We start from the raw sequence: 27710 nt of genomic DNA on the forward strand, positions 1-27710 counted from the left end.
CAGAGGTTCCTTCAGTCCATAGTCAGTCAACTCCATTCATTGCTCAGGGCTCAAGATGAGGCAGAACATCATGGTGGAAGAGTGTGGTGGTGAAGGAAAGCAGCTAAGGACAATGCAGCCAGGAAGCAGAGAGAGAGAAAGGGAAGGGGTTACAGGAAAAATCGCCCTTCTGGGACGCATCCCTCTGACCCACCTCCCCCACCTGCCCACAGTCACCACCCAGTCAGTCCATTCAAACCAGGATGGACCAAGTAGGTTACAGCTCTCATCATCTAATTACTTCACTCTAAATATACCTGCACTAACATGGGATCCTTTGGAGTGGGGGGGGGCACCTGATATCCAACCATAACGGCTCCAGTCCCAGTTCCCATAAGACATAGCAGAATATAAACTGCCCCCCTACTGCCTTGCTCAAACTCCTGACTCACAGATCCATAAACACTGAGTTCTGGGGGCAATGGAAAACTGGAAAAGCCTGTAGAAACTATTTGCTGATAACTACAATCTCACAGTTCCAACTAATGTAGCTGTTGTTTTTACTTTGGCAAAAAAAACACAAAGCATGAAAGTTACCCTCTTCACCATTTCTTACTGTACAGTGCAGTGATGTTAAGTGTATTCCCACTGGTGTGCAACAGATCTCTGGAACTTCTTCATTTTGCAATTCTGAAACTCTATTACCTACTAAACAATCACTCCCTATTTCTTCTCCCACCAGTTCCTAGCAATCACAATTCTACTTTCCTTCCCTATGGAGAGAATTCTCAAAAGATTTAGACCAAAGATTTATGTACCTCAACTTAATGGAATTGTGTGGTATTTGTCTTTTTGTGACTTTTTAATTTTATTTAGCATAATGTTATGATTTGGATCTGGGAATGTCCCCCAGGGTCCTGTGTTGAAGGCCTGCCAACATAAAGGTAAGGCTTTTGTGAAGTGATTGGATCATGAGGTCTGTGGCCTCCTCAATGAAGTAATCCATTGATGGCTTCATAGCTAAACAGACTATTGGAAATCAGTGGGAACTATTGTAGGTGGAACCTGCTAGAAGAAAATGGGTGCTGAGGGGCACACACTCAGAGACTATATCTTGTCTCTGCCCCACCCCTTACTTTCTCTGTCTCTCTGATTCCAGGCTTCCTTAAAGTGAAGGCTTCCTTTGCCTATGTCTTTCTGCCTTGCTATAGGTCTAAAAGCAATGGAGCCAGCTGACTGTGGACTTAAACCAAAGCAAACCTTTCCTCCTTTAAGTCTTCTCATCTATTTTGTCACAGCAGCATAACGCTAACACACATTTTCAAAGTTTACCTATGGTGCAATGTATATCAGAATTTCCTTCTTTTTAAGGATACATATCACCTTTTGCTTATCTATTAATCTGTCAATAATTTCCACATTTTAGTTATTATGAATAATATTACTGTAACCATAGGCATGCATATATCACTTCAAGACTCTGCTTTTGATTATTTTGGATGCATACCTAGGGTGGATTATATAGTAATTTTATGTTTAATTTTCTCGAAGTACCTCCATACTATTTTCCATAGCAGCTGCACCACTTTACAATCTCAAGCAAATGCAGGGTTCCAATTTCTCCACATTCTCACCAACACTTGCTATTTCCTGTTTTTTTTCTTTGTTCTTTCTTTTTTTTATAGTAGCCACCCTAATGGATGTGAAGTAAATCAATGTAATTTTATCACTTAAAGTCAGTATATGGTAAGGCAATTCTTCATTTAAAGAAATGCAGCCTGCCTGATTATTCTTTCATGGACTTTTGAATAATACTGTCAAGTTCAAAAGGCAATGAAAATCACATTATGATTAAATAGTCTCAATTTGATAAATTAATATGGAGCCACTATCCAGAAATCCAGTACTTTTCTCCATTTATTCAAGTATTCTCTTAATTCATAAGTGAATTTGTGCAGTTTACTTTGAGTGACTCTTACACACTTATTATAAAAGCTATTTCTAGATATTTCATACTTTGATGGTTCCACTAATGCCATGCCAGGGCTGAGATGGGCTCAGGTATCAAGGATGCCTAGATGTGAGGATGCTGAAGTTGAGAAAAGGACACTAAGAACAGGTAAGGACTAAGTTGAGCTTTGAAGGAGGTTAGCAAGATGAAGCTAAGAGAAGGCATGGGAACGGTGTAAGAGCATGTGTGTGTGGGGGGGTGAGTACTTACATGTGCTCACATTTGTGCTTCTGTGTCTGTCTCTGTGTGTGTGTGTGTGTGTGTGTGTGTGCATGTGCACATGTGCATGGAAGACCAGAAGTATCCCAGTGTGCTGCACTGGTAGAGAAGTGGGGATAAGGCTGGAGGGTGAACAGGGATCATTAAAATAGTATTCTCCCCAACCAGCTTGCCAGTGTCGATGGACATGAGGAGCCAGAGAACGTCTTGGAAGGAGGAACAGGGTGAGAGATGTGCATTTCAGCCCACTTTTCCAGCAGTTCAGGCTTTTCCAATGGCCTGTGGTTAGATGTACACAGCAGAAAGCAGGGAGATGGGAAGGAAGAATCTAAGACAGCCTGGCAAGACCTGAGAGTCTAGATAGGGTTAATGATAGAGAAGATGCAAGGCAGAGGTAAGAAAGAGTTAAAAGGTGTGAATAAGAAAGAGCTGAGAGCCCAGGAGGTATAAAATTCCTGGTATGAATTTCTAAAATACTGTGCATCATTCTCAGAGGAAGGGGTATGCCAGTGGGGCATAAGGGGCTGGAGGGAATTTTCTAAGATTGAGCACAGTGAGGCTGATGCCCCAGGGAAGATTTGATAGAGATTACTAGGGGGCTAAGCCTGAAGCAGAGTTTAGGGACAGGGAAATCAAGCTGGTTGCATATACAGATGATTTCTGCCTTATAAAGGTTTCATTTAGATTTTTCCCACTTCATGGTTGTGTGAAGCAGTAGGCATTCAGTAGAAACTGCACTTTGAATTTTGAATTTGTATCTTGTTCTGTGCTATCGATAATGTGCATCAATCTTCTCTTATAATGCAAGGCATGGCAGGGAGCCACAGCTCCCAGGCTGTCCCACATTTTGAGGGGAAAACATCAGGACTCTACAATGTGCTGTGCTACTGAGTTGGAATGTTTTGTAGGTTAGGTGACTCAATGCATTTTGGACTTATGGTATTTTAACTTGCAATGAGTTTATCAGGGTATAATTCCATAATTATATAGTTTCATAAGCTGAAAAGCATCTGTAAATCACAACCAGAAGCAAGACCACCAGATAGCTCAGGGTATGAGAAGTTGTCAACAAGTGTGGGCAAAGGATCATGTGCCAGGATCATGGAGTGTGGCAGGGCTCATTCCACTGCAGCAAAGCAGGCCTGGTCAGCACAACCAAGGAGGGTCAGGGTTGTGCTCCTGAGATACTCTCTAGGGCTAAACCACATCCTAGTGGGGATGGAAGCACTGTGACTTGTGTCGCTAGAGAAAACTGGGTTCAGCCTCTCTTTATGCCCTACCAAGGCACCAGCTTAAGAAGGAGAGATTTAAGCACAAGGAAAAGTCCAACTCTCTAAAATATATTTCTGAAATAACATAAGGCTCTGCAAACAAATTCCAGGAAGACCAGCCTTTCTGGGCAGTGTCTAAAGAGAAAGAACAGTTCCATCTTCTGGGAAATGCTTTATGCTGAGAGCAAGACAAGAACACAGGTCAACCTGCTGTCCTATTTAGTTTATGTTGGTGTTCTTTCTAAATGTCTGGGGTCTGTGGCATTAGAGGAAATGAGCATTTCTCCTCTAACTGCCTGGACATTCTGCAAGAGATTTCTGGAATTTTGTAGCTGCATGATTCCCAGCTTGTCCTACACACAGGTATCCCTTCATCTATGGATCAGTTTACTGACTAGCTGACTTGTGGATATCCTCCTCCACGGAAGCCACACAGAATGTACAGATGGAGAAATGACCTCATTGCATTTTGTCCTACTTGAGATTTATTGTAAAATGTCTGTCTGTCCAACTATTGCACAGCATCTGTGACTGTCTGAACCGTTATTCTAGTTTCTAGCAATGCCAAGAAAACTGGGCAACTGTACATGGTGGGGTGAGGAAGCATGAAATTTAGAGACAAAAACAAAAACAAGTGAGCCCTAAAGACAGGCTCCTGTACCATAATCCCCATAGTCTGGCAATAGAAGATCGGACGGCAGACTGGGTGACCCTACTGGGTCTCTTGATTGTGCCACGTGTAAAATGTGGTACCTCAAGAGTTTGAACAGAAAACCTAATGAAATAATGGACACATTCCAAATCCCTGCCTTCCATTTTTGCTGTTCCGTCTCCCTCTTTGGCATTACTGTCTTGCCTGGGAGAGAGACCACTAGCAATAAGGTACAGACAGGTGAAGATGCTGTAGGTTTTCCTGAATCACCTTCATGACAAGATGCAAACAAATGATGGAAGTTTTAACCTGGGTCCTCAGACCTAGGCTGCCTATAGTTCTCCAATTTCATTTGCTTACCTCACCTCATCCAGAAGCTAGAAGAGGGGGCCTGCTCCTTTCAACATGGCCAGGGCGGGGCTTTATTGTGAATTGCTAAGCTCAAGTGTGTCTACTCGAGTCTGCCACTGTAGAGTGGTCTCTGTCCAGCCTTGTCCAGCCCTGAGAACCAAACCTCAAGGTCAGAATGTTAGAAAACCACATTGATATCTTAGGTCCAGATAGGTGACAAGTACCTGGAGTCTGGAATATCCCCAGTCAAGGAAAAGTGAATGGTGATGGAGGTCCATCCAGGGCCAGCACTCGGCTCTTCAGGAGCAACTCCAGTCTCTGGCACAGCACCCACACTCAGTTTTTAGTGGACTGCTAATGCCTCCCAGAGCCCATGGTTCGCCCTATCCCATCCGTTATGGCTTGGATCATTAATACCCCCTGAAAATTTCATAGGGATGTCAAAGATGAAATGATTAGATCATGAGAGCTATAACCTCATCGGTGGATTAATTCATTCGATGGATTAATCATTTAAATGGACGACTAGGTGTTCAAAGCTCAAGCCTAAGCCCACGTCCTCAGCCTTGCTCCCAGGTTTCTCAATCCTGTCCCGAGTTGTAATTCCATTGTGATATTCACACTGAGCGTGTGCCTTTAGCAGGATTATCTCTCTTCCCTGGCTCCCGTCTATCTGCTTCCTGACTTTCAGAAGCGGAGAAGCTTTCCTCCACCATGCCCTTCCACCATGATATTCTCCCTCACCTCAGACCCAGAGCAATGGAGCTGGTCAGTCATGGATGGCATCTCTGAAACAAGGAGCCCCAAAATAAACTTTTCTTCTTCCAAGTTGTTGTTTTCAGGTATTTTTGCTGACAATAACAAAAACCTGACTAACATACCACCCCTATGGTGCCTGGCTTTCTACACAATGCCCAGGACACAGTAAAGCTGAGAAGCAATGAGGGGACTTGCAGCCCATCAAGGCTCAGCATTCCCTATTTATTCGTCATGGTATCTCTGGCCCTCCCTCTTCCCCACGCTTCCTCTGCATCCAAAGGAGGTCCATTCCACTTCCTGGATGTTGCCAACGCTGAGTGTCTTCACACGCATTCACATGCACACAGACGTCTGGTCCATCTCCCAGGAGATGGACAGAGACACTTCTCCTGAGTTTGAGGATGATGTCTGGAGAAGTGACACAGTTTTTCTCTAAAGCTGATAGGGAAGTCCAGGAACACCAGGTCCTTAATTTTGGGTGTCCTGCCAAAATGGAAATTGCCTTCTTATTTTTTCAGAGGAAGCAGAAAAATATGAGAATGTGGGGCCCAGGACTGGAGACAGAACACCGCAGGCATGGCGGTGCCATGGGAAGGTCTTTGGGGGTCACTGAAAGGACATATGTGATGTATTGTGGGGGGCAGTGGTAACAAATCCATAGCTCTCACTTCATTCAGAATGACATCATCAAGGTTTTTGACTCCTCAATGGACTCTGGTATGAGCCCTGCAGCCTGCAACACATCTGCCCCATGTGACCAGCTCAGAACAGGAAGGACATTCATCTAATTGCGTCTCACTCTGTTGGACATCCCCTTTGACCCACTTGTTCAGGTCTCTTGTGTAATAGACATTGCCACAATTGTTAATCTGAATGTCCTAGTAAATGTGTTTTATACACTGCAAATAATTAACAATGGACTTGGTGACTATCTTTTATTGGATGAGCTGGGCATCCTCCAGCCCACTAAAGCTCAAGCCTAAGCCCCCACGCCTCAGCCTTGCTCCCAGGTTTCTCAATCCTGTCCCAAGATGTAATTCCATTGTGATATTCAGAAATAAACTCTCTTGTTTCAAACCTGCACCAGCTGATAGTCCGCACCACTGGCATGTGAGTGTCAATATTGTAGCAACAAGTTAAAGACTGCAAATTGTACATGTAGTGGAAGAGTGAGTGTATATAATATTTCATTTCTTTGCTTCTATCTAAGAGAGAGGGTGTAATCCAAATGCGTTTAAGAATATCATATCTCAATTTTAGAGATAGCTTCGGTATAAAGTTGAGGCAATGGAATAAACTTCAATTGGTTCTAACTGTCTGGAATGTGTGTTGTGGGAGGCCATCCTCTCACATGATTTGAGTTACCTCCCTGGCTGGGTGAGAGGCGCTTAGACACCGCTGTGTTAGAGCCTTCCTCACCCTTTCCCAGATCCCAGGGCTTGTCCGTGCAGAGGCGTGTCTGGCCACTGCTCCAAAGATCCAATCATCGCCCCTGATCTTGGGATGCTGCCCCCCTTAACCTTCATTGGATGGGATTTTCCCTGGAATTTTTCATTCCCCAATAAAAGCCCAGTCCCTGGCATGTTCTCTCTCTCTCTCTCCTCTTCTGTAAACCTCGCCACCACATTAGGTGGCTGGAGGCGGGAGCTAGGAGAAGCCTCTTGGAGCTGGTATTAAAGGTAATGAGAGTCTTGTCTCTTTAATTTAAAACTCCCTAGACATTACTTATGAATCGAACCTTCTTTCATGAAGCCAGTGCTGGTCACATGGCAGAATGTGTGCTTTTGGATTTTGCTTTGGACACTGAAATTTTCTAACAGAGAAAAAAAGTAAGGAAAGAACAAATGAAGGCACATCAGAAAGTGGTTGCCCAAAGAGGTCAAATAATTAACACTGAGCTTGTTGGAAACTTAAAATTTGTTCAAAATATGGATTCAAACAGTGAGCCCCTTTCAAAAGACCCAGTTTACAATCTAATTCTCCCTTTCCCTCTCTCCCTCTCAGTGTTACATCCCCCAACTGTTACTATAATATTAACAAGAATCAGTGAGAAACTAAAAACAACAAAATGAACATTGATTTGAATTTCAAGATCAAAACATTCACCTCCATGAAATAATGCCTAGTGAACTCCTAGATAAATTATTTTTATGCAAGTAAATATCCATTACCTTCTGGGAAGTACATTCAGAAGCAACTTTTATTTTTATTATTTTCTACCTGCGTACAGTGTTTCATGGTTATGGTGTTTTGTGTTCTAATAGTTGTTTGAAGTCCTATTGTCATTAGTTGTTCTTCAGCATCATATGTTATTTTACTTTTTTGGGTACTTTATCAGATTATTTGTCATACAATGGTTTAAGATGATTTAGACTTTGTAGGTTAAACAATGTAACTTAAATCATCTCATACTGCATGTGGTGGTTGGTGGTTTGTTGAAAATCTGCCTTCAAATGTTTTATCTTAGACAACGCTAAGTTCAGTTATATTAAAGGGACATTTCAAATGCTATTGCTCACATCCTTCTCCTAAACCATACCTGTAAATCCTGAGCATACAGGACTGTTGATACAACTCATGCACATTCCCATGTATGGCTGGTGCATTCCACATGAATGTATACACACACACTGCTCCTTATTCTGACATCTGCCAACAGTAGTTGCAGGATTCAGGCCCAAGGAAGGTCATGAGCTCATTTTGTTTTCTCAGAAAGCCACATGACTGCAAACTTCAACCAAAGAGACATTCAAGACTCTTAAGTGTCCCAAAATCAGAATCTGCTTGATTTTACAAATTGAGATGACCATGAACATTTTGTTTACAAAATCCTGGAAAGATGTGGTTAAGAAGAAATGGAACCTAGAAAAGTTAAGAGACTTGTTTAGGATCATTCAATGAGCAAGCATCAGAGCCCAGAGATTGAAAGATAAGTCTTCAAATAGGCATTCCAAAAAGTACTGAGCAGGTGGTGTGGTGCAGAGGACAATCCGTAAGTGGTTCCTCCATTCACGCCCTCCTCTATCCAGCTGATACCAAGCACACTGCCTGGAAGCAGATATAGCAATGACAAGGGCACTGAACTGCAGCCCATTCCTGAAGACCACATTAAATTTTTTTTAACTTAGGGGTGAGGTGGGAGGGGCATTAAACCCATCTCCTACAAGATGGTTCTTCACTTAGAAAAAGGTTAACTAAGGATGCCTTTAAATAGTACACCATAAAGGTGTTTAAAGACTCCGAGAATGTCATTGGCAATTTTTAGGAACAGCTTTTATCTAAAAGAAAGTGCAGAGGTGTGCAGGGTGGGAGGGGCCCTGTGGGGGAGGATGTCCCCTCCTGCTAAATCTGGTGGCCTTCCATGTGCTCTCTGTGCTCTCCAACCAACAGAAATCACATTGAACACTAAATCCCAGCATGCAGAGCCTTCTCTGAGAACATATCAAGTGTGACCAGTATGAGGACCAAAAGTTTCCTAATTAAAAGATGAAACATTGAATAGCACCTTCTAGTGTCTCTGATATAAAATGTAAGGAAATAGCTCTTTATTCTCTTATTACAGTAATAACTCCTGAGGAAATAGGAGTTAAAAGTTAGTGAGAACCATGAGTTAAGTCCAGTGTAGCCCTTCCATGTCAATGATAAATGTGGAAGAAATTCATTGCAAATAATTTATGAATTGAATTTTAAACATTTTAGCAAAAAGAAAAAGTTGTTTTGCCTATCAGGCTTCAACTAGACTATGCCCTAATTTATACAGCAACTGGTATAAATCAAATCCAAAAGTTTAAAATACCTTTTTTCCCTCATTATATGGATTTGTCTTTCCTCTTTCAACAGCCCCTTCCACATTCCTCCAGGAAAGTTAGCAGGTTTCTTTTTTACCCCTAATTACAAATGGGGGTGCCTTTATTTGTATGTTAACCTCACCGATGTTATTAATAAGTCATGGAATTATTAATAAGTCATTTCTGAGCCTGGGGGTGTGCTCAATGATACAGCCAGTGCATAGCATGCAGGAGGCCTCCGGATTCCTTTCAATTCCCAGGACCAAAACAACAACAACAAAAAAAATAGTAATTTCTGATGATTAGGTGAAAATGAAATAAACTGTTATCAGTTTGGAAAGACAGACATGAAGTAGAATTTTTTTTAAATCTAAATAATGTAATTCATAATTTTTAAATTAACTTTATTGACTATTGTCAATCTGTATACATTTATGGGGTACCAAGTGAAGCTATTATTTATGTACATAATGTAGAATGGTTGAATGAATCTAATTAACATCTCTCTCACCTCAAACACTGATCATTTGGGGACGAGTTTTTGAAATCCTTCAAACATGGCCTCCACATGAGGAGCCAGGTAACTGGGTGAGTCAGACAGACAGACAGACACACACACACACACACACACACACACACACACACACACAGGGGCAGTGTACTATTCTATTCTTGGGTGTCATCAAAATTTTCCATAATAAAAAAGTTTAAAAATAGATTTCCCCTTTTCCCCCTTTATTGAAGGAAGCCCTCTTGATTATGATGATTCCATTTTCATGCAGAAGGCATAGGCGGGTGGAGTACAGTGGGAAAAGGCATCAAACCAGCAGCATACCCAGGTTTTAGAGACAGGCAGGAAGGGAGCAAGGGCCAAGGGCACTTGCTCATACATCCACAGGCCTGGCACCTGTGGTGTAAATCTCCTAAAAGACAGTCAACACAACCGCAAGACGTGCAGCACGCAATTCTTCTGAAAATTCGACTCCAGCTTCCTACTGCCCTTGCTAGAACAGACATGAGATTGCTGCCCGCCACCTTGGCCGCTGGTTGCCACTCTGGCTACTGCAACGGGAGTCCTCTTTGAGGACCACTTTCCCGCACCGACGCCTGCTGCATTGGCAAAGGCATCCTAGCAAGGAAAAGTTGGCTCGCTCTAGGATTTGTTATGAGGCTAGTCACCCCACAGGCTGCAGGTCTGCGCAGCGCGCCGCCTCTCCTTTTGGGCTCTAGACCAAACCCGCTAGCTTGTAAGAGGGGGTCGGACAGATACACAGCTCACGCGCGCGCGTGTCCCACCACCTGATTGTAAACTAAAAACGGAGGCACGGAATAATGTCCAGACCAAAATCAGGTCGGCCAGTAACTGCTGCGTTGGACATCCGGACGAGGCTAGGGAAGGCGCAGGCATCTGGTCCCTGCCAGCAACCAAGGCGCCAGCGCGTCTGACGCCGCAGAAGGTTGCGCGCACCTGAAGTCCGGGTGCCAAGTGTCAAAGCTTCTGCATGCAAGTGGACCACCGCAGAAAATGAGGGCTACCTCCTGCCGTCCACAGAAGCCACAATCCCTCCAACATCTCCACAAAGCACAACTGCGGGAGCTCACACTACTGGGGTCTTATAGAGACCAAAGCCCCTTCCCTAAAAAAAGTGCCCAACTCCATGGATGACCCATTCTTCTTTCTCTCCACTACTCCGAGAGCGCACATGAAAAGACAGAAATCACGCCTAGGGAAAGAGACACTACAATTTGAACCCCAAAAGCGCATCTGCTTGCTCCCATTTCGGCGCCAGAGCCGGAGGCTCCCAGGGCTGCAGGCTGTCGCGCTGCCAGGGGACAGACAGATCGCTAAAGCTGGTCATGCCGTGGCCGGCAGTGAGGGGCTTCAGAAGTCCTCGCCGCCGTCCTGGTAACCGTTGGTATTCCCCATCCCAAACACGCTTGCACCCTTGCTTTCCTTTTCCCCTCATCTAGGCTACTCGAAGTCTGTTTCCCTTCCCTGTCCCTAGTCCGCGGCGGCTACTCTGCTCACCCGGGCAGTGTCGGTCTCCTCTGGGTCGCTCCGGGGGCGGGGGTGGGGGATAGTTCCAACCTGCAGAGCCAATGCCCGCCGCACGCTCCAACGGCCCTGGGCAGTCTGGTTCCCCAGCGCTCCCAGGACTCAGTCTCACCAGCTCCTATGGACTTCGCGCAGCATCCCCTCCGTGTCGCTGGGGTGCCCCGGGTGGCGAGAAGCCAAGGTGCAGCACGGGCGGATAGCACCCAGTTCCTTCCTGCGAATTTCCCCCGCCAGCTCCTGTTTTCCCTTTCGCCCGGCGGCCAGCGCCTCCCAAGTCCCGCTACTGCGACCACCCGGACTTACCGCGGGCGCCAAGCCGCCACCGGGTCTGCGTGGTACAAGGCGGAGCCAAGAAGCCCTCCGCTGCAGGGCAGCCTCCCGCGCCCGCCACCAGCACGCGGCCCCCGCCCCACCCCCGTCCACTCCTCAGTTCGTCCGCTCCGCCGGGGCGGTCGGGACTTACCTCCGGGACAAGGTGACCCGGCTGGTGCGCCCAAGCGGCCGCCCGCGAGTCTCCGGAGCCAGCGAGCGTGCGGGGCGCAGGGCGGTGCGGCGCCCGCCTCTGCTCCTCAGCTCCCAAGCTCTCTCCTTCTCTGCCCTCCCCTTCGCTCCCCTCGGCGCTGCTTCGCTCCTCTCCCCCCGCCGCTCCCCGCCCAGTGCTCGCCGCCAACGCCCCCGGCTGCCCCGCGCGTAAGGGAGCTCCGGGAGCGGGGCAACAGCGGCAGCCCGGGCGGTGGGGAGTCCGGAGCGGCGGCGGCGCCGGGGCGGAGTCGAGTCCTCTGGGCCCGGGAGGAAAGAAAAGGGTGCGAGGAGACTCCGGTGGCGTGTGGGGCACGGGGCGCCCGGGGGCGCGCCGCTCCGCTTGCCTAGTCTGGCGACGCGCGTGCGAGAGGTGGCAGCCTTGGGGCCCTGGGGAGGAGGGCAGCTAGGAGGAGGAAAAGGGAGCGGCCCTGATCGAAGGAGGCTGCCAACTTGCCCCAGGCCAGCGGGGCCCTCCCGGCTGTTAGCGTCTGGTGGGTGGCCCGGGGCCAGAGTCTGGAAATTGAGGGTGACAGAGGCTGGGGGAGGGGGACAGACACTGGGGACTAGGAGGACAGGAATTTGCAGCCTGACTCCGGGAAGCGATGTCTCCCCTCGGTCCTAAAGGCCTCCCCAGGCTCCAATTCGGTTTTGAGGTTCATGACAACTCACTGTGAGGGTCAGGCGAATTTGTTCAAATCCTGACCTGCTAAGCCATTGATGGAGGAGGAAGCAGGCAGAGAGCGGATACTCGAGACCCCTAAGCTCCGAACCAACCAATTATTAGTTCATGAAGGGCCCACAGTAATTGCAACTGAAAGGAAACCAGGGCGGCGGCGGGGGGGGGGGGCGGGGGTATAATGATGGCAGAAGAGTAGGTAGTGGGAAGCCTAGGGAAGGCCACCTATCAAGACAGGCTGAATTTCAAACGTCGGTGAAGGCCTGAGGGTGAGAAAGAGGTGTTTTCATTTTAGATTTTCTTGAGAACGAACTATGAAAGAAAGATCCGCCAGAAATAGGGTCAAAAGTTATCTATAATAAAATCTGTGCGCCCCTCTTTCAACACCAGGTGGAGACCCGCGGCGCATTCCAATCCTGCCAACCCAGGCTCGCGCCCTGGTGGTCAAGGCTGAATACGTTCCAGGATTCCATGTTTCTGTAGTTCCATGTGCAGAGCAGAGCTCTCCCTTCTGCCTGAAAAGCCTTTGCTCCTGAGAAGGCGCTGCGTCTTGCCTAGGTCTTCACTGTTGGGGTTGCCACAAGGCAGGGGTTGAAGGGAATGTGGGGCTGTACTGCGTTCCCTTTGTAGGAACCTCCCCTTTGCGTCCCTTTCTGTAGAACATCAGCTCCTCCAAAACAATGCTAAAATGTAGAGTGCAGCCAGAAGGAGGCATTTGGGAGGAGGAGGAGGAGGTCAGGGGAACCTGCCATACTTCTACAGTTCTTTGCTTGGGAACATTTAAGTTCGTCTTTCCACCTGAATAACACTCCCATCACCTTCCTCTGAACTAGACACTCCTGGGGGTTTCCACCTCTGAACCACAGAGATGCAAGGCAGCGGTCTGGAACACTCTGAGAAAGTATATTGTGCATTTCTCCCATCTAATAGGAAAACAGTTTACCATCTTAAAGCAGTTTACCATTTCTAGGTCCTTTTCTAAACAGAACATATTGTCATTGAAACTGCAAGGGAAAGCAGATTTTGTGAGATCCATTTGAGTTGAAGAATCAGTATTCCCGATTATCAGATGAAGAAAGGGATGTTTTAAAAGGCCCACTGATCTTCCCCACAGCCATCCAATATGCAGGAGTAGCCCCAAAGTCAGCAAAGACAGGTTCCCTACCTCTAGCCAAGGCTTTTTTTTTTTTTTTTTTTTTTTTTTTTTTAGTGCACCTTTGGGTTGGCTTTGGAGGCAGGTTTTATTTTGCCAAGAGAACACCTGCCTGGGTAACTGCCAGGGCTTGCTTTTACCTCTAGGGTATTGTTTGAATTTTAAATTGGATTTTTCCTAATATAGCAGGCAAACACCCTGTGGAGTGCATCATAAAACATGACCACAGTTACCTGCTGGTTCTCCTCCCTCCCAAAGTGAGTGGAATAGAAGTTAAAGAAAGAAAATGCCTTTGCAGTTACTTCCAGTATTTGGTTCTAGTGGACTATCTTCATGTCTTCATGTCCTAGTTCTTTGAAAGTTTTCTGCTGGATGCTTTGGAACTCTATACCAGCCCTTCCAGGGAATGTTGAGTATGGACACACATACTGTGTGTGTGTGTGTGTGTGTGTGTGTGTGTGTGTGTCTGCATATATATATATGCATATGTATATATATTTTTAAGTGGGTTGTACTTCCTAAAAAGATTTCTCCAGCTTACTTCTTTTAATCTACCTCACCCAATTTAGCATTTAAACATTCACATTTTATTTTTCTATTGTGGAACATACAACTTCTCTCCCACAGTTGAAGTTGCTGCATTTTATGTTCCTTCAACTCTTTGCTTAGGCACATCCCAAATATTGAGCAAATGTGTTGGATTGTTAATTGAAGGAAAAAACACATTGGATTATATTCTCATAAAAATGATGTCCACTGAAGAAAGAGGGTAGCAGCACACAGGGTCAGTTTCTTAACATCCTAGTTGTTTGAATGAAAAATGAAAAAAAAAATAGAACGTGGTGTACACTTAAATTTCTTCTTTTCTCAATTATTATTTCTCCTGTTATACTCATTTAGCCTTGAGATCTCAAATTATCAGTTGACTTTTCTTCACAGCAACACACACAAACACACACACACACACACAGTTTAGTGTTTTGTAACACAGATGACCTTACATTTCATTGCAAAAGAAATTTAATTTGGGGGGTGCAGGGAATCATGTGTAAATAGAGCAAAGTCACCTGTTCTTGACAGATGTAACTACTCAGGGAAGAGATCCTGAGTTCCTGGTAGGCCTCAGTTGATCTGCAATGGGAGCAGCACCCACAGGCCAGTTTCTCTTAAATGCAGAACTCTAGTTGTTGCTCAGAATGTGATTGTAACTATTTTGCTATGATATAGCATTGAAATAAAGGCTTTCAAGAAAGTCAATGAAGAGCTGTCACATATCAGGCAGCAATAGGACACAGTAGAAATTGCCAAATCTCCAGGAAATTGGCTAACCTTCTCAACAATGCTTATCTCTCAGAAGAGATTACAGAACTCTCAGAGCAGAGAGAGGTCAGAGGGGCCAATTCCTGTGTTGTGAGAAACTGTCATTCAGGCACCAGCAAGCTGTCAAGCTTTTGGCCAACTTTCAGAATACTCTGCTTCATGTCCAGAGATAGGAGACGTGATAAGAGAAACAAGAGATTTGAAAGGTTTTCAAATCGGAAATATTCCTCAACATATCTTGAAATAAAAAGCTTTAGACTGTGGAGTTATTGGAAGCACGAGGATGCCCTAGTGTGTGGGGCTCAACAGTGCCCTTTAAGAAACCATCTGTATGTCACAGGTAAAAAAGGCTCAGCCTTTAGTATTGATTGCAATGCCATAGATTAAAAGAAAAAAAAAATCAGTACCCAATTCAAAAGCTGTGCGTTAATCTATTTTTTTCCTCCCCCTCCCCTCCCCCCAAAAAATATTATTAAACTGTTTGGCTAAAGTCAGTGAGTTCCAAGAATTGAAAATCTGAACTGTAAAGTTGAATCTTATTGACTTAGAAGGGTATGAAGATGTCCTTCGCAATGTTCAATATAGACGTGATGGGGGAGGCTATAAGAAAAAGGTGAATTGTTATTAAAAAAAAAACTCAAAACTTAAAATAAGTCTGAAAAAAAATGTTGACATGAATTCAGAACAGAATAAAAAGATGCAATCAAGTGTCAGAATGGTAGAGCGGGATGGGAACTTGATGATCACCTAGTTCCTCTCTTGGATGTTATGCTTGACAAAACAGTTCCAGAGGGAGTGGGCAGAGGAGAAGCTAATTCTAGGTCCAGTCTACTGACTTCTAGCAATCTAGCCTCTGCCTCCATTATATCCCTTTGGAAAGAATCAAGAAAGAGAGAAAAAAACAATATATTTTAAGTAACCTCTATATGTGCCAGTATATCAGCTATCTATTGCTGCATAACAAAGTACACAAAAAATCATGGTTTAAAATGATAACTATTTATTTGTTCATGGTTCTGAAGGTTGGCAACTAGGGATAAGCCAGCTGAGGTCAGGTGCCTTTGCTGTGCATACTATATCTAGGCCCACTTGTGCATTTGCAGTCAGCTGGCTGTCAGAGGCCTTATCATATGCCTGGGGGTTGTTGGTGGCTGTGGGCCATGGGTCTCTCCTCAGAAGTCTCACCCAGAGTTCTTTACAACATGCTGGCAGCAAGGGAAGGCAAGTCTCCATGCTTTCCAGGCTGGCATCACATTGTCTTATTGAGCGAAACAGTAAGGGCCCCCTCCCTTTTAGAAGATGGGGAAACAACCTCAACTTTTTAATGGACAGAACCATAAAATTGCATTGTAAAAGAGAGGAATGAAAAGAAATCGTGTCCGTTTTTGCGATTTATTACATCTGGCAAGGAGATAAATTCTTTAGTTATGTAACCTTATTCAATCTTGATCAGAGCTCTGTGGGGCCAGCAGGGATGATTCCAAGGAATTAGGAAGCTGAGTTTAGGGACTGAGTAGTTCATCTCTCTCCACATAGCTAAGGAGTGATGATTGGGACTCAATCCGGTCCTGTCTTCAAATTCCCTAATATCCAACATTAACAGAGGGTGCCTGTCAAGAGTTAGCTAAATGCTCACTGGGAAAGTGAGAAGCTCAGACCTTGGAGCCAGGCAAACCTGGGCTCAAAATAATCATCTGCCACTTTCTATTATTCTGTCTTGACTGATAGAGCTGAGCTTCCTCATATCTAAAATGAGCATGGTTATAATATCTGCTGCCTGGCATTACACAAGGCAAGGGTGTGTTCAGAGTGAGCAGCCTGTTTTTCTGAGCAGAGTTGACTGGTTATTATTTTTAAAGACAGGTGGCAAGACAGGGGTAGCTGGGTGCATTTTCTAAGGAAGAAGAGAGAAATGGCACATTCTAGACCCTTGGCACAAAGTGGATGCTGACACTGAGAGTCTCCAGAAGAATCCTCAGAGTATAAGAGAGGTGACTTGACATTTCTCTTCCATCTAAGGATCTTCTTATGTCAAGGGGACAGAGGCTGCACGTAGCAGTCATCATCATGTCATCTCAAGATACCCAGATCCCTGGACCAATTCCATGTGCCACCCCCAGATTCTCTGCCCTTTGCTGCTAATGGTTTTCATCTGCAGGTGGCCTTGGTATAACTCTCTTTCCTGGAACTGCTTTAGTTTCTATTAACAACAGCATAAAAACATGGGCTCTGTGTTCCACTCACCTCTAACCTTTAAATCTAGAGGCTGGAGAGATACTTGGGCATATCTAGCATAGTAGGAAAACATGTCGTGGTATGGTGGGAAAGACATGGGCTTTGGACTTAAAGGTCTAGAGCTGAGTCATACTGTGAGGATGAACTCCAGATTACCCATCCTTTTTATTTGGTTGAAATTCAGCAAACTTCTTGACTTCTAGAACATCAGTTTCTTCAGCTATAGGATGGTCATAATGGCATTGACCTTTGAGGGCTAGTCCAGAAACCTGCCAACAATGAGCATTCGGAATAGGAGCTGTGGTTGTGATGGGAACAGGGCTCAGGGCTACTTGAAAGGAAATCCTTCAAGGTCTCTCTCTTCCCTCAAGACCTGATTAGAGACAAAATAGCAGACTTTGCTACTTGTGCTCATCCTCAACTGGGATTTTTTTTTTTTTTTCTGTTGAGTTCACAATTTCCCAGACCTTAACTGGATAAGGTTTGTCACACCTCAGGAAAACATAGGGTGTTAAAATATCCAGAAAGAAATTAACACATGACTTCTCCTGAAAGCAGAACCATTCTGCAGGAAAATAATCCCAGGGAGAAGGAATGAAGGGCCATAGGATAGTCAGCTGGGAGGGAGAGGAAGCCAGTACAAAGAGGAATCCCTAGTCTGGCCTCCACCATGCCCTGGGAACATCCACTAAATGAGAGTGTTTCTCAGAATCACTCAGCCCAAGGGATAAACAACTATATTGCCCTTGGCCTCTTTTGTCAGAACTGAGGAGATGTTAACAAACCCACTTTTCTAGGTGGGTCAAACAGGTCTCTCTGGTATAAGAGAGCTAACTAGAAATCTGGGAAATTCTGTCATGTATGACTTTGTGAAATTCCTGTATCATCCAGTCCTATATTAAAGATTTGCATCCTCGGTTGGGGATGTAACTCAGTGGTAGAGCTTTTGCCTAGCATGCAAGAGGCCTTGGGTTTGATCTTTAGCACCACAAAGAAAATAAATATATACATTCTGCTTCAAGGCGCTTTTAGGTGTTGTTATAGTTTAGATATGAGGTGTTCCCTAAAAGCTTAAGTGTGAGACAGTGCATGAATTTTCAGAGGTAAAATGATTCGATTTTGAAATATTTAATCTAATCAATGGATTAGTCCACTGATATAGATGAACTGAGTGGTCACCATAGGCAGGTAGCGGATGACTGGAGGATGGAGGTCACTGGGAGTTTATCTTTGGGGTTTATATTTTGTCCCTGTTGAGCAGAGCTCTCTCTGCTTCCTGGTTGTTGTGTCTTGAGCTGCCTTCCTATACCATGACCTTCTATTTCATCGGGGGCCCGGAGCTATGGAGTTGGCCAACCACAGACTGAACTTCCGAAACTGTGAACTAAAATAAACTTTTCCTCCTTTACATTGTTCTTGCCCGGTATTTTAGTTACCATGATAACAAATAAAAATAAAAAAAAAAATTGGCTAAAGCAGGCGTCAAATTGATCTTTTCTGTAAGTGTCCCTTTATTGACATTGGGCTACATGGCCACTCATCATCTTGTAGGGTATATCACATAAACACAAAGGGAAGAAGTTTTGTTTATGCAGTCCTATTGTGGTGGATTCCAGACCTTTACCAACAAATTGTCCCTCATGAATCAAGCAGTCACAAATTGGGTAAGAAACAGCAAAGTTCAAGTGCCCCCATTTTTGCTCTGTACAAACATTATGCATTCTTTCCTCTGTCATTCTGCTTGGTTTAGCCCTACAGCTATTCTGCTGGCTCCCAACCTTGATAATTCATGTCTTCTTCCTAGATTGTCACTTGGCCTGATTGCAGGTTTGTCCTCACATTCTCTTGAACATTTCTGGCTACTGCCTATGAAAACTGTCTACACCCAGCCTCCAGCATCCTGTTCCTGTGTCAACAGTGTGGCCAGTCCTCTTATGCCTCAACAACAGCTCACCCCTACTCTTCCCTGGCAGACGACTTCTCTTTGAATTTCATCTAGTTAATGATCTCTATAATGGAGCTAATTATTCCATAATATGTGCCATATCATAATCATTTTGTATCCTAGAGAAAATTTTGTTTTAACTGAAAGTGGAAACTGATTGTTCCCAGAATGTGCAGAATGTGCTCAAAAACATTCTTCAAAAAAATAGGTTCAGATATACATTTCAATCCACATACCAAAGTAGAGCAATGTGCTTCTTCACTAAAATGAAATAAGACCACGTTTCCCTTGCCGTATAAAAGAACCGCATGCACTGTGATAGCTCTAACATAATGAAAAACTGAGAGGCTGGGACTCTTGAAAACATTGTCAGTGCAGAACTAACCCTTAAAACATGTCATTAATTATTAGCATGATTTCTGACATTTTCTAAGAGGGCTATGAATATGTTTTTGGCTCAAGAAAATGTATATCTTGCTGCATTTGCTTTTTTTTTTTTTTTCTGTGAGGGGGAAAAAAAAGTTCTATTGCAAAAATAACCACTTCTGTAATTTTGCAGGATGTGGAACTGGAAGGGAAAATCACAAAGGTAAGCAATTTCATTTTTGTGATTCCCAGTTTATCACTCATATTTTAAGAAAAGAATGCCTCTTAAACAAAGGAACTTAAGCAAGTGCCTGAACTCAACTGCAGCTTTCCTGCTCTGTCTCCCTGACTTGTGTTCCCAGACATTGTTGTGCAAATAAGCACCAGCTCACAAAGAACCCTAGCTGAGAGATCCACAGCTGGTCTGACAGTGGTCCCTCCAGGGGCCCCTGTAAGTGGTTTGGGCACCCAGGTCTCAAGAAGGTCACCTCTCATAGCAGAAGCCAAGCTTGGCCAGGTGGGATCTAATCAGTTTTGGGAATATAGGACAAACATGCTCCATTGGTAGCAGATAGGAAAGAGTCCCTTCAATATAAGGATCCCCTAACAATTTTCACATCATGTACAACCACAAGAATAGGATCCTAATTATATTCCATGTATGTACAATATGCCAATATACACCCTACCATCATGTATATCTAAAAAGAACAAATTAAAAGTAAAAATAAATTTAAAATTCCAAACTCTTCAAAAGAGGGTTCATCAGCCAAGGTCTACCTTGTTAGATGTGCTCATATCTTGTTCCCACCCACAGCCATGGAAGGAATCGAAACAAAGTGGTTCAACAAAGAATGGAGAAGCTTTGGTGGAAGCCCAGTGAGCCCACACAGCACTGGAAGGCCAAGTCACCAGATACATCCTTTCCTTTCCTGGGCTTCTTCCAGCATTTGTGGGGTCTCCTACTGGGCAGGGAGTAAGTGGGGACTGGTGAGCCTGGCAAGTGTGGCTCTGACTGCAGGAACAAGTGAATAGCCATGACTATTCAGACTGATGATTCCTCTGCAGGGGAGATGTAAGGGTCCCAATGGAGTAGAGGGGGAGGGTGTAATCAAGACAACTGGGACTCTGGATGAGGAGTAGGTACTTTTGACCTGTGGGCACTTCTTATGCACCCTGGGAAGTGGGAGAAGATAGTGCTCTTAGAGGATGTGTGCTTTTGTGGGTTCTTCTGTCTGAAGAAACACAGAGCCCTGGAGTGTAGGTTGTATGAGTTAAAGTGGAAAGGTAGGTGATGGCCTGATCACTAGAGGTCTCTTGTTAGATTTAAAGAGGTTGAACCTCATGCTGGACCATAATTTTGACTAGAAGAATAATGGAATTGGATCCATGTAGGTAAGTTTTGAGTAAGTCTTCCACAGACAGCACAGAAAGATTCGAATCACTTGCAGATTGTTGTGACAGCTTCAAAGCAATCAAATACTATTAACCACACCAGTGCTTCTCCTGTGCTTTGCAATATGCTTTTTTTTACAAAAACACCTGCAAATAATGACTCTATGGTCAGGACAATCTCTGGAATCCCATTGCTCCTTCTGGACTCTCAGAGGGATGCTTTTCCACTCCTCCTTGTCTGCCCCACTCTAGATGCATGTCTATTCCATGCACCTGCAGGCCCATCTCCAACATTGCCACTTCCTCCTTAAACAAGAGTGGGGCCTTGCCTTTCTTTCAGAAAGGGAGTCACCTTCTTTCTCTGTGTGTCCTACCACCTTGTGCCTGGAACACAGTTGCACAGACAACCATGGAGTGAATATATATAATGGGGCCTCATGAGATTACGATGGAGCTAAAAAGTCTGCATCACCTGCAGAAAAGTGAAAACAATTTTTACAGTTTACAATTATATTAAGCTAAGGTTCATTTATGATTAAAGGAAGAAAAACGTTTTAAAATCAATTTATTGTAACCTAAGTGCAGTTTTAAGTCTTCAGTAGCATAGGGCGAGGTCCTGGTTCTTCACATTCACTCATCACTCACTCACACCCAGAGCTACTCTCAGTCCTCCAAGTACCATTCATGGCCAACACCTGTGAGGGTTACTCTCAGTGGTCAACTTGATTAGATTCACAGATCCCTAGGAAATTAGTGAGGCACACTTCTGGGTGGTCCTCTGAGGATGATTCCAGAGATTACTGGCACGTGAGATGGCAAACTAAGCGGGGAGACCTGCCCTGAGCATGGGAGGAACCAACCAATAGGCCAGGGTGTGTGGACAGAGCAAAAGGACAAAAAGGGAAAGCAGAAGGTAAAAGCTTGCAGAGCAGGCAAACTCAGTTCTCCTTGAGCAGGTTCATCTGTCACTGCAGCATCGCCCCTGTTCAATCTCCAGCTTCTGCAGTCTTTTAATGCGAACTCACACCAACTACTCTCCCGTGAGTTTCCAGGCCTTCAGCCTTGGAACTGGGGTTGCATCATTGGTCTCTGTTGTTCTGAGGTATTCAGCTTCTTGGACTAAACTACTGGTCTCCCTCGTTCTCCAGCTTGCAGACAGCCATTGTGGGATTATGCAGCTTCTGATCATGTAAGTCAATCTAATAAATCCCCTTCCATAATTATATATATGCATGTATATGCACACACACACACACACACACACACACACACACATACACACACATTCTATTGGCCATGTTCCTCAAAAGAACCCTGATGCAGTGCCCTACACAGGTTACCATTTTTTAATCTTTCATATTTTTCTATATCTTTTCTATGTTTAGATACACAGATACTTAATGTTCTGTTACACTTGCTGAAATTAGTCAGCACAGTAACTTGCTATACAAGTTTGTAATACAGGAGCAACAGGATCTACCATATAGCCTGGGTGTGTACTAAGCTATATCACCTGGATATGTGTAAATACAGTCTATGATATTCAGACAACGTTGAAATCACCTGACAAGTCATTCCTTAGACACTTCGAGAATTTTCTCTTCAGGGTCATTAAGTGATGAACACCCGTATGTTCATCTCTCCCATACTCTCACTGATGGGAAACGCTGGAGTGTCAGGACTACACTTGTGCATGTGTTTGTGCATCCCATAGGCACAGCAGCTGTGTCCCTTCCCTGTGGACATTTGTGCTCAGTCAGTGTGGTCTGAGGGGCCTCTCTCTGGAATTTCCTCTGATTGCATCTCCTGGCTTCCTTACCCTCCAGCCATTCCAGATCAACTCCACCTGCTGCTTCCCTGCTGAACAAAGAAGCACTAAAATAAAAAAGGTCAGAATTAGTGGAGCAGCAGGGAGTGTTTCAAGGTGACCCAGAAGGCTGATCCTTCATATTGAGTGGATTAGAAGCTTGAAGGAGTGACACCAACAAGAGCCACTCAGGAGGAAAAGGACCCTTGTGTCTTGCCATTATTGTAGTTTGTCACCATCTTCAGGCCCATGACTTCTCACTGTCCTATAAATAGCACGTTAGCTACCACCAAAATAGCAAAATAAGAATGATCTAATTTGTACTCGCATTTTAACCGAAGGCTCTGGTGGGGCTCTCCTCACAGCCTTGTGCTCCCCTCTTTGATGGGACAGGTCAGAACTGGGGCAGCACATATTGTCCAGAAATATGGGGGCTGGCCATGTGTGTGGGATCCTTTCACTCTGCCCTCTGCTGCAGCTACCCTGAGCCAGTTTCTTCCTTCCCTCCCCTCCATTCCCCTTCCTTTCGCTCCCTCCCCCTCCACTCCACTTTATTTCACTTCACTTCCTCTCCTGTCCAAGGCCCCACATCCTGCACTTATAGGAAGAGTGATTAATCAATATATGCAGGAAATGGGGGACAGCTCAGTGCTCAGGACACCTTGGTTTTCAGTGTGCACACGTTTGCTATTTATGGTGGATAAGAAGTCCAGGTGATGGTGAAATGGGGAGGGGAGTGTCCCAGGTTTCAGACCTGCCCGGTGCTCAGAGAGCTGCCCTCTGTCTGGGCCCAGTATTTAAGGGGACTTCCCTATATTTGCCATCGTAAGAGACAGAGAAATTATTCCAGAGGTCTTGTTCACTCATTTGCATACGAGGTCACAAGAACTCCCCAGGAGCTTGTATGGTATTCAGGAATTGCAGAACTCACACTCACAAAATGGGTGAGCTGTGCTGAAACATGTTCTGCTCTAAAGCCCCATTCCCCATTCCATTTGGCCTTCCACTCGCTAACAACTGACCTACTACTTACTTCCCATTTTTCTTGGTCCTTGGACTTGACACTGTGTTCCTGACCCACACCTCAGTTTATCCCATCAGCAATTCTGGGGCTTGACCAACTGTCCTGCCCTGGAAAACACCCTGGGTTGGGAACAGGACCTTTGTTCTTACATGGCCCATATATAGAAAGTAGCAGAAATGATATTTGCAACAGGCCCCTGATTCCTAGCTTTTCTCCTATCCACAGCTGTAGTCTGGACCTCATCTTTCCTCTGCACTCACTGACCTTGGAGAGCTCCATCTGTGGGCTGTGCCTAAGAGGCAACAGATGACAATTCCCTGGACAGTTGACTCCACCCTGGCATTCAGAGAGCTGACTGGATGGGTGGTCATGTGCACAGTCTGTTCTATAGTGTTCATTCTCTGAGAGTGAAGTAGTTCCTGGGATGTGTAAACCAGGGGCACAACGTAGATTCTAGGCCTAGGAAGCCCCCATCCCTTCTGAGAATCTTATACCTCTTCTGCATGCTCAGTGGTCACTTCTTTAATAGAAAGAGCCATTCATTTTTACAGAAAGTAAGGGAAGGAGACAGAAAGGGAGGGAGGGAGGGAAGGAAGGAAGGAAGGAAGGAAGGAAGGAGAGAAAGAGAGAAAGAGAAAAATCAGAACAGGGAGAAAGAGAAAATGTCTTAACAGCTTAGCTCCTGAAGCATGACCCTAAAATGTTAAGGGAGGAAATATGCAATAAAACCTGCTTATACTCCCAGTATGGGAAGTGGCAACTCCAACCATTTGTCAGTTTTTATATCTGCCAAATGGAGATGCTAATTTTCAGATTTTACCTAACACCCAAGGGCATTGGGAGAATGAATGAGCTTGCATTTCTGCAAAGCACTCCAGTGATGGAAGGTGCTATGTCAATAGCTGGAAGAAATATAAATAGTAAGAGCTGCATATTCACGATGTTTGGGGTGTCCCTTTCTGGTGATATATTGACTCAAAATAAATTCTGCTCAAGTGGATGAGTGCTTTGAATTGCTCCAAGCAGCAGTGAATGATACCTTTCCACTAAGCATGGGCGTAGATTGCACTTTCACGCAGCCATTCCGGTTGATATTTTCTGGCTCTGTCCCCAGCTTTTTGGTGACAGCTCTGAACGTGTCCAGGCCTATGGACCACATTCAGCACCTGACAAGGTAGGGGAAGCATCACTGCCAGTGTCTACACAATGGAGTGGATGCAAAAGAGGTTAAGTATTGTTCTAAAGCCACTCCACTTAGACAGGGTCATAACCTGGAGCAGTCATTTGCCCCCTACTCCTTTTAAAGAATAACCGACTTCCTCAGCCCTAAAGTTAGGATCAAGGGGAGTTGGGAATATTTGCTCGTCGTCTTGTTTGTCTCGTTCTTGTCTTTATGGACTTTTATTTCACATTCTCATACTCAAAAATATCCTCAGAAAATGATCTTTGCTTCCATGCTTTATCTGTTCACAGCAAGTCATTTCAACATGGACCCTGAATGACCCTAAAATACATTTCCCAGGACAGCAACAAGCACCCTTCCTTGGTGTCTTCAGAGGGCCGCTATTCTTTGTCAGACTAGTCTTTCCTATGTCTAACATGAGGCCCTTTTTTTGTTGCATTAGTTATTTATTCTAGTTCTACAGACATTGAATCGACCATCATTCTCTTTATTTTCTAAGTGTTTATTTACTTGCTCAGGCATGGGTTAACCTCCTCTTGAGGCTAAAACGTCTACTTCTGTCATTTGTCCTTTTAAAACTCGTTTTCCAGTCTTTAGCAATCTCACTGTACATGTGGAGATAGCCTCCCGGTCCTGCATACCTTCTGATGAGGTGATGAGGCTCTAGTGTGGAGGATGCTTGGCTCTGGCTCTGTCTGGGGCCATCAGTATAGTGAATCCTGGCAGTCTCTACCCAGATGTCCTCTGAGTCTCTCATCTGGCATGTGTTCCCTTCCTGTGGTTTCTTTGTGCCCTTTTCCCAACTCCAGCATGTGCATTTTCTTAAGGTGACCTGAGCACTGGAGTCTGTCACCTCAGAGAGCTGGAAGAGCCTGTGGGCTTGTGTACTCTATGCTGTCCAGTAACCAGTGGCTGACCAGATGCGGCAGGCTGAAGAGCTCCCTGATTTCAAAGCAGAACAATCTCACACGTGTGTATGTGTGAGAATAAAGAGAGACAGAGAGAACAAGGAAAAAGACTAACCCTAGGGAAGTTCTTTAAATTCTTTCTTTTTCTTTTTTTAGCCAGAAGCACACTATCACTGAGCAATATCCACAATCTTTTTTTTATTTTTCATTTTGAGAAAGGATCTTGCTAAGGTGCTGAGGCCAGCCTTGAATTTGCAATCCTCCTGCCTCACCCTCCCAAGTAGCTGAGTTTACAGGAATATACCACTATTTTTCTGACAAATTAATGTTAATATAAAAAATTAGAACAATGAATAATATGGCTTCATCATAGATTAGTTGGGAGGCTCAAGAAGCGGTCCTACATGTAGGGTGCTGGTATGAAGGCTGTTAGCCTTCAAAATAGTGAACTGATTTGTGCATCACTCTTTGTCCTTTATACTTTTTTCTATCAAAGTCTTGGCCCTGAAGGCAGCTAGGGATGTTCCTAGGAGGATTCAATTTTCATCCTGGATATGAGAGGCCCTTCTCCTGCTGTCAGAGGCTGGGTACAGGTAGAGAGACTTTCACACATCAGAAGGATACTGTCCTGAAAAATCTGCATAAGGACCTGGAAGGTGGGGGGAGTTGCAGCCTATTCCTGAGGTGAGGCACCTCCCTCTGCCCAGGGTCAGCAGAGGAAGCTTCAGATCCCTGGGGGATGATGAGGCGCTCACCTTTGGACTCAATGGTTAAAACAAAAGTGAAATAATTTCCCCTTCCCTTTGGCTCATTCAGCAAGCAGTACTTTATAATTAGAGAATTTTTCCAGGGAGGGAATGTCAGAAATTTATGACACCAGAGCCTGCTTATTGGATGTCCACACATAAGAGGGAAAAAAAAAGGACAAAACACTTAGGGAAATTAGAAGCCATTTAGAAATTAAATCCCCAGGGAATCTTTTGAGTTTCAATTTGCTGAGGACAACTGCTATTTTTTTTTTTTTTGCTATATTTTCTTCTCTGCTTCCTTCGCCCCCAGTCAGGCCACACTTTTCCAGAGATGGCTGAGTAGAGGCTATTTCTGATCAGGAATGCCTTAGCAATCACGAAACCAAGAAACCAAGAGAGCCTAGAAAAGGTGGATTCCCACTTCACGGAAAGCATCCCGCCTTCAGATCTGTAGGCAGGCAAGAGGCTCGGTTGGCTCCACATTTAGCAAGTGTAAGATGCCTTCTTAGATGCTACAGGGAATAAAAAGACGATTAAAACGCAGCCTCTGTCTGGGGAGGGCTTACAACCCAGGAGTGGGCCCGGGGGAGAAAGAGAAGCAGTTCCAGAGCAAAGAAAGAATGAATTGGGGAGGAATTACAGGGCAGCAGGAGTCTGTGGGTCAAACGAGGGGAACGTTCTCTGATGTTAAGGACTGGGGGCCATGCATGACCCTCCTGCCTGGGGTGAGGGGGGTGGTCTCCATCTAGCCAGCTGGTTGCCAGGCAACTGAAAGGATCTCCTGAGGTCATTTTCCTTCTCTCTTCATAAGAATTTGGACATTAAGTATTTGGTCTAAAATCTTTAAAACTCTCCATATTTTTCTGGGGCCACAGCTCAGCAGTAAGAATGCTTACCTAATATGTGCAAGGCTCTGGGTTCAATCCCTGACAAAACAAAAATCTATTGCATACTTTCAGGCACTATGTTTTATTGAATTTTAATTTACCTTTGTGATAAATTTAAATATTTTTTATATAAAACATCTTCTCAGAAAGAAAATTCTATTTTATTACATCAGGAATAGAGAATTTAAGGTTGTAAATCAAGATGTCTTGATTGGCACCTGCCTAGCATGTGCAAGGCCCTGGGTTTAATCCCTATCACTGAGGAAGGAAGGAAGGAAGGAAGGGAGGGACGGAGGGAGGGAAGGAAGGGCTTTGGTGTTCAAATTCAAGTAGGTGATTAGTTGGTTGTCTGTGGTTTGATTTGGAGAAAGAATTTACCATTATTTTTCTCCATCAGGATTTGAACTAGGACATCACATGTGGATCTTTTTAGATGTAGTACAGAGGCTACTCC

General features: G+C 44.6%; 1 protein-coding gene across 5 annotated transcripts in view; it reads right to left on the reverse strand.

Moving 5' to 3' along the window:
• Syndig1 (synapse differentiation inducing 1) overlaps nucleotides 1-12147 on the reverse strand; it is a 200039-nt gene extending 187892 nt beyond the window's left edge. Inside the window, exon 1 of one of the 5 annotated variants that reach the window (XM_040274515.2) lies at nucleotides 11550-12140. The gene's annotated coding sequence lies outside the window, so the exon portion shown is untranslated. The other 4 variants (XM_005334593.5, XM_040274516.2, XM_040274514.2 and 1 more) reach the window with 4 other exon arrangements.
• Between the last annotated feature and the right edge of the window lie 15563 nt (nucleotides 12148-27710).

Source organism: Ictidomys tridecemlineatus, chromosome 5 (genome assembly GCF_052094955.1).
Source record: "Ictidomys tridecemlineatus isolate mIctTri1 chromosome 5, mIctTri1.hap1, whole genome shotgun sequence".
Taxonomy (NCBI): Eukaryota; Metazoa; Chordata; class Mammalia; order Rodentia; family Sciuridae; genus Ictidomys; species Ictidomys tridecemlineatus.